Source organism: Chrysoperla carnea, chromosome X (assembly GCF_905475395.1).
Source record: "Chrysoperla carnea chromosome X, inChrCarn1.1, whole genome shotgun sequence".
NCBI classification, from domain to species: domain Eukaryota; kingdom Metazoa; phylum Arthropoda; class Insecta; order Neuroptera; family Chrysopidae; genus Chrysoperla; species Chrysoperla carnea.
In genome coordinates this window covers 9096795-9108950 of record NC_058342.1, presented here as the reverse complement: position 1 = coordinate 9108950, position 12156 = coordinate 9096795, and positions in this window count along the sequence as shown.

Here is a 12156-nt window from a genome sequence, read left to right as displayed (position 1 = left end):
CTTAAAAACAACAACTATCCTCGTTCATTACTAGATAAGTGTGAGAAAATTACTAAAGATAGAATTAATCGTAATTTGGGAAGTAATCCTTGGCTCCATTTTTAGATGTACTAATTGTAAATTGGTTTTTTATAACCCATTTAAAGTAAAAGACTTATATAGTCGTCTTAAAGATCCGGTGGAGAAGGGTGAGAGGTCATGCTTGGTCTATCAGATCCCTTGCTCGTGTGGTAGATCCTATATAGGGCAAACTAAACAAAAATTGAAAAAAAGGATTTATCAACATACCAATGATTGTAGACCAATGAACATCACTAAAATCAACAAGACAGCGTTGGCGGATCATCATTTCGCAAGTGGACATAATTTTCAATTTGATGCTGTTCGAATTTTAGATTATGAGTCTCAGTTTCTTAAGCGCAACATCAGTGAAATGTTTTTTATCAAGATCTTTGATACTGTTAACTTTAGGAGTGATACACAGGGTCTAAGTTCGTCGTATAGTGATATTATTTCTATAGCCAAAAAAAATTTTATCAATTAATTAATTTATTTATCGTTTATTGTTATATTTCTGAAACTTATTACAATTTGTTAACGCCAATAGTTATTTTGAAGTTATGGCGGGACTTTTTGAATTAAGTGTTGGTATAGTAGACTTGAGTGTTTTAACATCTGTCACCACTGTAGTTGTTTACTTTCATTCTGTGAATGGTTTTTTACAACTTTAACTTCTTAACTTTGTTAAAAAAAATTTTTATTTTTTATTTTATTGTGATTGGAATTACTACTGCTTAATTTATTGTTGATTAGATTAATGTGTAATATGAGTCAATCCTTATCTATATATATTTTTTATTAACGATGATTGTTTTCGGAAGCTTATTTTTCAAACATGAGTGTTAACCTCAAATGTAAGATTTTTAATGTTTTATATTATGTTGATCTAGTGTATTTATGTCAATAACATTTCGTTTTCTTTATGTAGTTTACCTGATGAAGTTATGAAATATAACGAAACGTCGTAACATTTGACAACTTAACATTCGCATTATTTTTTCCAAGTTCCTGATTCTAATTAACCATTTATAATATTTACTTAACATGGATGATACAACTTTTTTCAATTTATCAACAATGGGAGGATTTTTTGGACGGATAAGGACGACATTTGGTATTGACACAGGTATAATGATCAAGAAGATGATGAAGAATCAGAAGAAGTTAGCTAATTTAAACAACAGGAGAGTTTTTCTATTAAGATGTAGATCGAGTGGTATTATTCCAGCACACATTTTTAACAAGAATGATTATGTTTACTCGGTTTGTTTGGTGGATCATCCTTTTAAGAAAGCTGTGTGTAATATTCTAGAGAGTACTAGAAGGAAGTTGTTGAATGTGGAAATTAAGATAACGATTTGGCAAATTCAAGAGATTAAATCTGAGTTTATAAGGTTACGTAATCATCTGAGTGATCTGTTACCAAGTGCTATCTTAACTCAAACGATAATGAAATTACACAGTTACTATAGGGAGATTTTCCAAGTTGTAAAAAAGGGAAATATCCGTAAATTTAACAACTTACTGATTCAGTTAGCTGACAATAACATCCCAATTGATGATAGGAGGATTTACAACTATACTAATATTGGACTACCAGAGGTTGTAAGAAGAACTTTGTCTCTGGATGGTAATTTCGGTTTGAATTTGCCTAAAACTAGACCTCCAATTGTCAAGATAATCAAGGATTTTGAAGGGTGCCTGAGTAAAGTAAAAGCGGATAATTTAAATGATGAGGAGCTTACTGAACTGAGACATAATCTGAGAGCTAGAGGTATTAATATAATGACTAATTTTTTGAAAAATCAGCACAGGGTCAGGGATAATAATTGTATACTTAGCTTAAGAGACATTAAATTAACAAGAGAGTTTTTCAAAACTCACGACGACTTAATAGTTACAAGATCGGATAAGGGTAACTCTACTGTGGTGATGTGGAAGAAGGAATACCTAGATAATATGATGGAGATGGTGAGTGACGAAAAAACTTATACCAAGAGCCAAGTCGATCCAACTTCAAGATTACAATCAGCAGCGAATGAATTGATTAAACAATTGGCAAAGAAAGGTTATATTGATGAGTCAACAGCTAAGCATATGCGTTCGTATAATGCTTTACCTCCGAGATTATATGGTCTGAGGAAAACTCACAAGGATTGTTGTAAGTTGAGACCGGTTGTTAGCAATATGGGTTCACCAAGTTATGTTATATCGAGGTTTGTACACCATACCTTGTCTCCATACGTTCTCAGTTTCAAATTTAACATTAAGGATTCATTTCAATTTGTTGAAAGGATCAAGTCAACCATTGTTAGTGATGAGTTTATACTCATTTCACTTGATGTGGTTTCGTTATTCACGAATGTTAAACAGAACCTGGTAATGAACATCATCAAGGAACGTTGGAATGACATTAAAGAATTTGTGAAGTTGGATCAGGAAATTCTTTTGGATCTGGTGAAGTTTTGCTTTGACTCTGGATATTTTCTTTTTCAGAAGAAATTCTACTTACAGAAAGAAGGATGTGGAATGGGTAGTCCAGCAAGTCCTGTGATTGCTATCACTGCAGTGGATTATGTCATATCTAAAGCACTCGAATTGTTGGACTTTGAGATTCCAGTGGTGTCAGCATATGTTGATGACCTTTTTCTGATTGTTCCCAGGAGTAAGGTGGATGTTGTTGTGGATGTATTTAATTCAATTGACAAATATATTCAGTTTACACTTGAGATTGAGCAAGATGGAGAACTTCCGTTTTTGGATACGTTGGTCTGCAGAACTGATTCTGGTGAGCTATTAACATCATGGTACCAGAAACCATACAGCTCAGGTAGACTTTTGAATTTTAAGTCGCACCATCCATTGAGCCAAAAATTAGGTGTCGCACAAGGCTTTCTCAATAGAGCGATTCGTCTCAGTCATGAGACCTTGGTTTCTGAGAGTATCAAGAAAGTGAGATACCTACTTAAAAACAACAACTATCCTCGTTCATTACTAGATAAGTGTGAGAAAATTACTAAAGATAGAATTAATCGTAATTTGGGAAGTAATCCTTGGCTCCATTTTTAGATGTACTAATTGTAAATTGGTTTTTTATAACCCATTTAAAGTAAAAGACTTATATAGTCGTCTTAAAGATCCGGTGGAGAAGGGTGAGAGGTCATGCTTGGTCTATCAGATCCCTTGCTCGTGTGGTAGATCCTATATAGGGCAAACTAAACAAAAATTGAAAAAAAGGATTTATCAACATACCAATGATTGTAGACCAATGAACATCACTAAAATCAACAAGACAGCGTTGGCGGATCATCATTTCGCAAGTGGACATAATTTTCAATTTGATGCTGTTCGAATTTTAGATTATGAGTCTCAGTTTCTTAAGCGCAACATCAGTGAAATGTTTTTTATCAAGATCTTTGATACTGTTAACTTTAGGAGTGATACACAGGGTCTAAGTTCGTCGTATAGTGATATTATTTCTATAGCCAAAAAAAATTTTATCAATTAATTAATTTATTTATCGTTTATTGTTATATTTCTGAAACTTATTACAATTTGTTAACGCCAATAGTTATTTTGAAGTTATGGCGGGACTTTTTGAATTAAGTGTTGGTATAGTAGACTTGAGTGTTTTAACATCTGTCACCACTGTAGTTGTTTACTTTCATTCTGTGAATGGTTTTTTACAACTTTAACTTCTTAACTTTGTTAAAAAAAATTTTTATTTTTTATTTTATTGTGATTGGAATTACTACTGCTTAATTTATTGTTGATTAGATTAATGTGTAATATGAGTCAATCCTTATCTATATATATTTTTTATTAACGATGATTGTTTTCGGAAGCTTATTTTTCAAACATGAGTGTTAACCTCAAATGTAAGATTTTTAATGTTTTATATTATGTTGATCTAGTGTATTTATGTCAATAACATTTCGTTTTCTTTATGTAGTTTACCTGATGAAGTTATGAAATATAACGAAACGTCGTAACATTTGACAACTTAACATTCGCATTATTTTTTCCAAGTTCCTGATTCTAATTAACCATTTATAATATTTAAATTTAATATTTTGTAAAAATATTATAAATTTCGTGGATTAACCTTAGCGAGGATACCACGTTAAGAAAAGCACAGTTTATTAAATCATTGGCATGCAAACTTGATATATAAAAAGAAAATTGCCATACTCACAGATAAAAAATAATGCAATTTTAAATTTAAATTTTTATAAAAATATCATAAATTTCGTGGATTAACCTTAGCGAGGGTACTACGTTAAAAAAAACACAGTTTATTAAATCATTGGCATGCAAACTTGATACATAAAAAGAAAATTGCTATACTCACAGATAAAAAATAATGCAATTTTAAATTTAAATTTTTATAAAAATATCATAAATTTCGTGGATTAACCTTAGCGAGGATACTACGTTAAAAAAACACAGTTTATTAAATCATTGGCATGCAAACTTGATATATAAAAAGAAAATTGCTACACTCACAGATAAAAAATAATGCAATTTTAAATTTAAATTTTTATAAAAATATTATAAATTTCGTGGATTAACCTTAGCGAGGATACCACGTTAAAAAAACACAGTTTATTAAATCATTGGCATGCAAACTTGATATATAAAAAGAAAATTGCTACACTCACAGATAAAAAATAATGCAATTTTAAATTTAAATTTTTATAAAAATATTATAAATTTCGTGGATTAACCTTAGCGAGGATACCACGTTAAAAAAACACAGTTTATTAAATCATTGGAATGCAAACTTGATATATTGTAGTGACACAGAAAAAGGCTTATTTTAAGTATTAGATATGCGATACGCATGCCCTAATTAATTAACGCATGTGTAATTAGGTCAACCCTTCTCAGGGACAAAAACAGTATAAAAGGGAATGCCTAACACCTATTTAATTAGAATCTCGTTAGTTCTTCAAACTAACTCGTTATAAGTAAAGAATATCGTTAGTTAGATTTTAAAGAAGAATCTCATGTTGTAATAGTTATACTTAATAAATAATTAAATATTTTAATCACTTTTAAATCGTGTGTTTTAATTAATTGAACAGTGGCTTACCAACGTTAACGAATTCTCCTTAGTTAACAATTAATTATTAATTCTTAACTAAGTCAAGGTCTTGGAATAGCACCATAAGCTATTACCCTGGTGACAGCGAAATTGCCTTAAAACAAGTGACGTATCCAAATTCTATTAAATAACTGGAAACCTCCGGTTACGACATAGAAAAATTGGCGACAGCGGTGGGATTTTCTTAACAAATTGGTAAAGAAATTCAAGTGGAAATTTCACACCTCTAGCCAACTGGAAATATTGGATGAAATAACAAGTACAAGTGGAAAATAATCACCTCTAGCTTGCCAACAATATCAACTTCAGAGTCATTGGTACAAGTGGAAAAGGAAATTCATCACAAATTCAACACCACAAACGGAGAAAATCTACGTCAAAGAACTACACGAACGCCAAAAACCGTAAGTCATATTGTCAAAATTTTATTTCTAAAGTTAAAGCTAATTTAAAGTCATTTAACTAAACTGCAAAAATGTCGGTCAATGGTATTATCGACAGTTCATTAAACCCTATTCCTGATGTAAATTCAGAACATAACGGATCAATCACTAGCGATGATTCAGTTTCAAATAATGGAAGTAATATTATAGGGAATAATTATAATAATAATAATAATAACAATAATAATAATAATAATGATAATATTAATGATAATATTAATAATAATGATTACGGTATTAATAATAATCAAAGCAGAAATAGAAATTCAAACGAATTAATACCATTATCATTTTTAGCTCAAATGATAACACCATTTAACGGTGATCCCAAAGAATTAAATTCTTTTTTACAAAATGCAAATAACGCATTAGAAATTACTGCACCTGAACAAAGATTACCAATAACAATGTTAATTTTTTCAAAAATAAGCAGTGAAGTAAAAACCAAAATTAATATGACATCGATTCACACGTATAAAGAATTACGCGATAAATTATTATTAATTTATAGACCTGTTGAATCATATTCATATCTTATGGAACAATTAGAAACCATAAAACAAAAATCATCTGAATCAATAAAAGATTTTTATTTGAGGCTAGATGACATTACAAATAAATGTTTACTCGCAACGGAATCGCAAGCGACTTCGCACACATATGCAAGTGAAGTAAGAGTAATTCAACGCATTGCTTTGCGAAGATTTACACATCATTGTATACCTGAAATAAGTCAAATACTCAGACACAAAAACTTCACATCAATAAATGAAGCTATGTCTTTAGCTTGTGAAGAAGAAGCGTACTTATTAGCCGAATCGCGACTTAAACGATTAAATATGAATCAACAATCTAAATATTGTAAGAACTGCAAAACAAAAACTCACTTCACTAAGGATTGTAGAAAAAGCAATCATAATAATTTTAATAATTATAATAACAATAATCATAATAACATTGGTAATCATGTTCAAGGCACAAGTAATAAATATAATTCAAAATATTTCAATTTCTGTAGAAAGAAAGGGCATTTAGAAGAAGAATGTTTTAAAAAGAAAAGAGCTAGTCAAAATTTACCAAATCCTAGAATAGCTCAAACAAATACACAAAATTTAAACTCCAATCTATCCCAGATACCGGTCGCATCTGCGGATTTCGAAATGAAGCCGACCACATCTACCTTTCACATGGAGTAAAAGATAAAAAATTAACTTTTAATTGTAACCAGATTAGCATAGGTACTTTAAAATTATTAATAGACACAGGCGCGTCAACTTCAATATTAAAAACGAGACACTTGATAGAAAATTTAGTTAATTTAAACAAAATAAACAAATTAACTCTGTCTGGAATTAACGGTACTATAAACACTTTAGGTACAGCTGAAATAAATCTTAGTAAAGAGGGTGAAGAGTTTAACTTTACTTTCAATTTAATAAACAAAGATTTTAATGTCCCTTATGATGGCATAATTGGTGATGATTTCTTAAGTCATTTTAATGCTGAAATAAATTATGGTAATAACACCATAAATTTCAATAAAACACTTGACTTAAAACCACAAACACTTACTTATGTACCCATAAAATTTATTACAAACAATAATAAAAATTCCGTTCTTACAGATGAAAAGCAAACTCAAGTGCCTTCAGACATAATTATACCAAAAAATATTGTCATAACAAAGGATACTCAGACATATATATATAGCAGCACTACAGGCCTAGTAGGCCCATGGCTTTTGTGGAGACTTAGTCTCCCTCTGCTTCTTTTCATAGATAAGTATTTATGTTAAATAAACGTATATTCCTGTTGTATCAAAACGTTTACGTAACCATAAAAATTACACTCATACAATTCGTTAACATAACATGATACAGTGCAACCACTTAACAAATCACAAATTTTATAAATTTTTCACATATTTTGGTTTTAATTAACTACCAGTCCACAGAAGTTAAAAAACAATGAAAACTTTAACACTTATGACTATGTGGCGTAAGAGACTTTCAAAAAAAACAACTATTTCACACTTTTGCATGAAAAGGATTATAACTTATAACAGACAACAAAAGATAAACTATAAATTTTTAACTTTTAACAAAATAACAAACGATAAACTACAAACTTTTAAACCATAACAATATGTAAACTTTAACAGACACGTAACACACTATAAACTTTAAAAATTTAACTTTTCTTTTTTTTTTTTTAACATTTTAGATTTTTTGCTTTTGAGCAGATTTGTCTCCATCTGATTCTGTTCTCAGCTGCTTGTTTCCAATTATGGATTCCTAGCTCTTCCAAATCTTCTTCTGCTGATTTTAACCACGTGTTTCTGGGCCTGCCTCTCTTTCTTCTTCCTGAGTTTCCTCTGACTAACACCTGCCTTGCTGCTCTATCCAATGGTAATCTAAATACATGTCCCAACCATCTCAATCTCTGCACTCTAATGGCGTTTGTAATACAGGGTTCTTTATAGAGTTCGTAAAGTTCCTGGTTTGGTCTTCTTTCCCACAAATTCATCACTTTCTTGCCTCCAAAAATTGTTCTTAATATTTTTCTTTCCCATATATTCAGGGTGTTATTTTCTTTTTGGTTTAATTTCCATAACTCGGAACCATACATAACTGTTGGCCGAATTATGGATTTATAAACCCTAATTTTTGTACTCTTAGATAAATTTTTGGAAAAGAAAAATTTTCTTAGGGCTCCAACACTTCTTGAACCTTTGGCGATTCTTTCTTGTATTTCTGGAGTTTCGTTACATTGGTTGCATAAAGTAACACCTAAATAGTTAAACCTTTGAACTTCTTCGAACTTATAAACCGTATCGTCGCTTACTTTAACTGTAAGTACTTGTTCCGTATTCGATGGGGTGCTTGACGATCGAAGTTTCATGTATTTAGATTTATTCTCATTTATCATTAACCCTTTCGATTTTGCTGCCCGTTCAAGATTTTTAAAAGCGACAAGAAGGTTTTCCTTTGTTCTTGTAAGGATTGTGATGTCATCTGCATAAGCTAGGCATTGGTTTAGGTGGTCGTATATTGTTCCGCATGCATTAATTCCGCTCTCTCTGATCACAGATTCTAGGAGTATGTTGAACAGTGTAGTGGATAGTGGGTCTCCTTGCCTCAGCCCTTTTTTGACGTCGAATCCATTTGAGGTGTAGCCATCAACCGTAATTTTATTTTTGGTTTCGTTAAGGGTCATTTTCACAAGCCTTATCAATTTTGGTGGTAATCTCAACTCATCCATTGCCTTGTATAGCTTACTTCTGTTCAGTGAGTCATATGCCTGCTTAAAATCAATGAACAGCATGTGAAGCGGTAGATTTTGCGCGTAACTGCTGTCTTGGATCTGCTTGACAGTAAAAATTTGATCAATAGTTGACCTATTTCTACGAAAACCACACTGATAATCCCCTATTACATTTTCAATGACATTTTCAAGCCTATTTTTTATTGTTATAGCCAATATTTTATATGTTATGTCTAGCAGTGCGATTCCCCTGTAATTATCACATATTGATCGGTCACCTTTTTTAAATAAAGGTAATAGCAGCGCACTATTCCATCTCGTAGGCATTTTTTCCTGCTTCCACACCTCACATATAAGTTCATAAATCTTATTATGCATTTGATCACCTCCCTCTTTAAGCATTTCTGCCGTTATTCCATTTTCTCCTGGGGACTTGTTATTTTTTAGTTTCGCAATAATGTTTTTGATTTCCATAAAGCTGGGAATTTCTTGCGAATCCTGATGATCCCTTATATGGACTTGTTGTTCAATGTGATCTTCCTTATTATTGAGGATGTTTGAGAAATATCTTTCCCAGCGATTTAACTTTTGATGAATTTCACCAATGAGCTCCCCATCCTCGTTTCTAATAAAAACTGGGTTCCTTTGTGTGGTTTCATTTAAACTTTTCACACCTAGGAAGAATTCTCTCGACTGCTTTTTTGAAAAATGGTCTTCAATATCTATTATTTTCTTCTGTAGAAACAATCTTTTTCTTTGTCTGCATAGATTCTTCGCTGTTTTCCTTAAAAACTTGTACTTTTCTTCGTTTTCTATTGTTTTGTTGCTCAACCATTTTGTTCTACTAGCTTTTCTGGCTATTATTGCAGCTTCGCATTCTTCATCGAACCAAGATCTCCTATTTACCTTTGCCTGGCCTTGTAAGGTAGTCCCTGCCATCTCCAATATTCCTTCTAGATATTCCCAGTCTTGATTAATACTAAGGACTTCATCATAACATTGTAAATTTTCATTAATTACCTCTTCGAATTCAGTTATCTTATTTTCGTTTTTCAGTTGCTCTGAGTTGAATTTTATTCTTTTTACAGTTTTACAGTTTTGTTGACTGTCTTCGGTTTCTGAATTCTCAATTTTGCTGCTATCATTATGTGGTCAGTGTTAGCATCAGCTCCTCTATAACTCCTAGCGTCGGTAATGGTTGTGAAATGTTTATTTTCAATTAGGATATGGTCTATCTGGTTTGTCTCTCCAGTACCCGGTATTATCCATGTGCCCTTGTGAATATCTTTATATTGGAAAAATGTTGTTACAATTTTCATCTCGTTTTCCATAGCCAGCTCGATCAGCTTTCTTCCGTTCTCATTTGTTTCGTTGTGTTTGCTATGGTTGCCTATTACTGGCTTATATATATCCTCTTTTCCTATTTTGGCGTTGAAATCACCTAGCATTATCTTTAAATCATAACTGGGAATGGTTTTATATAGACTATCTATTTTTCCATAAAATTCATCTTTAATTTCTTCGCTTTTGTCTTCTGATGGAGCATGAATGTTAATGAAGCTAATTTTTCTATACTTGCTTCTGATTCGTAGCATGCATATTCTGCCAGATATCGGCTTAAAATCAACCACTGTGTTCTTCATTTTAGATCCTAATAGGAAACCTGTGCCAAACATTCTATTCTCATCGCCACTATTAAAAAATATGTAATCGCCGATCTGACTTGTGCTATTACCTTTTTGTTTAGTTTCTTGCATTGCCATAATGTCTATTTTGTACTCCTTCATTATTCTGGTTAGATTCTGTAATTCACCTTCAGCAAAAGTCCCTCTTACGTTATATGATGCCACTAACATTTTTTTGTTTCCATGTTGCTTACTCCTTAATTTTTTATTTCTGTTTACTATGTTTTCATTCGTTGTATTTTTTCTTGCCATATTCGTTATCGTTTGGTCTGTGCATTTTACATTTCCTACTTTTTTGGAGCTGCGTTTTCTATTTCAAGGGTGTCCATCTTTCTGTTCCATACCCACTTTATGCCATTTATAATTAGTTTATTAAATCCTACTTTAGCAATATTTCCCTTTTGTCTTTCATTTCTGGAAACATCTCGTATTTGTTTCTGGATTCCTCGTTCCTTCACCGTTAAATCATTTTCGATATAAACCTTTCCCCCGGCATAACTACGTAGCTTATTTTTATTTTCCATCACTTTTATTTTTGATTCGAAGCTAGCCATTTGCACAACAGAGACCACATCATTTAATCTGTGGGCGGATGCTATTTCGACATTGACTTGAAGATTTTGTTTGATGAAATTTTTTATGCCTTCCGTTATCTGAGAACCGTTATCTGAGTTGAGCTTAAGACCCTTTATAATAATGTTTTCTTTGCGTTTTTCTTTTTCATATTGCTCTAATTTATTTTCAACTTTTACCATTTTATGTCGAGTTTCTATTAATTCTGTTTTCAACTCTTTCACTTCCGTTTCTAACTTTTCCATTTTCTCTCTATATTCTTTGTTTTCTCTCCTTATCTCCTTTATCTCAGATAGCATTATCTTTAACATCTCCTGTGTGCTTATGTCATCCTCATTACGATTTGTTGCGGGTGAGCGCAACACTTTTTTACTTCTCTTGAAAACTGATCCGCCATCTTGCTCCCTTAATCTTTTTTTGTCTCCAGATGTGAAATCTTCGCTATCCGACATATCAATTTCGTTCTTATAGAATAAACTTATAGTTTCAACAATTATCACTCAATTTTCCTTAAATTTCAAACAATCAGTAAATTATAAACTTTAACACTCTGGGAACTGTAAAATTTTCGGAATTAACGATCTCTGAACCACTCCAGCGGTTAACAGATATTTAAAAAAACCAAAAAAATTCCAAATAAAAGAGTTTTTATACTTATTCGATTTTAGGCTTTTGCTTAAATAATAATCTGTGATATTTTTAAAATTAACAAATCATATATTATTTATAACGTAGAAAACTATAAAACTTTAAAAATCAACAATCTAATTAACATTTCACCAGCACTATCAACATTAATAAAAAATCCTCAGTTTTTTTTTTCTTTTTTTTTGAGTTTATATATTATTTATAACGTAAAAAAGTATAATACTTTAAAAATCAACAATTAAATTAACATTTCACAAGCACTTCCAACATTAATAAAAAAACCTCAAAATTTTGAGTTCGACCCTGCCCAAATCACATTTGACAAACACAATAAGGTACTAACACGTAGACAAAAAAGACACCCGAATCAACTTCT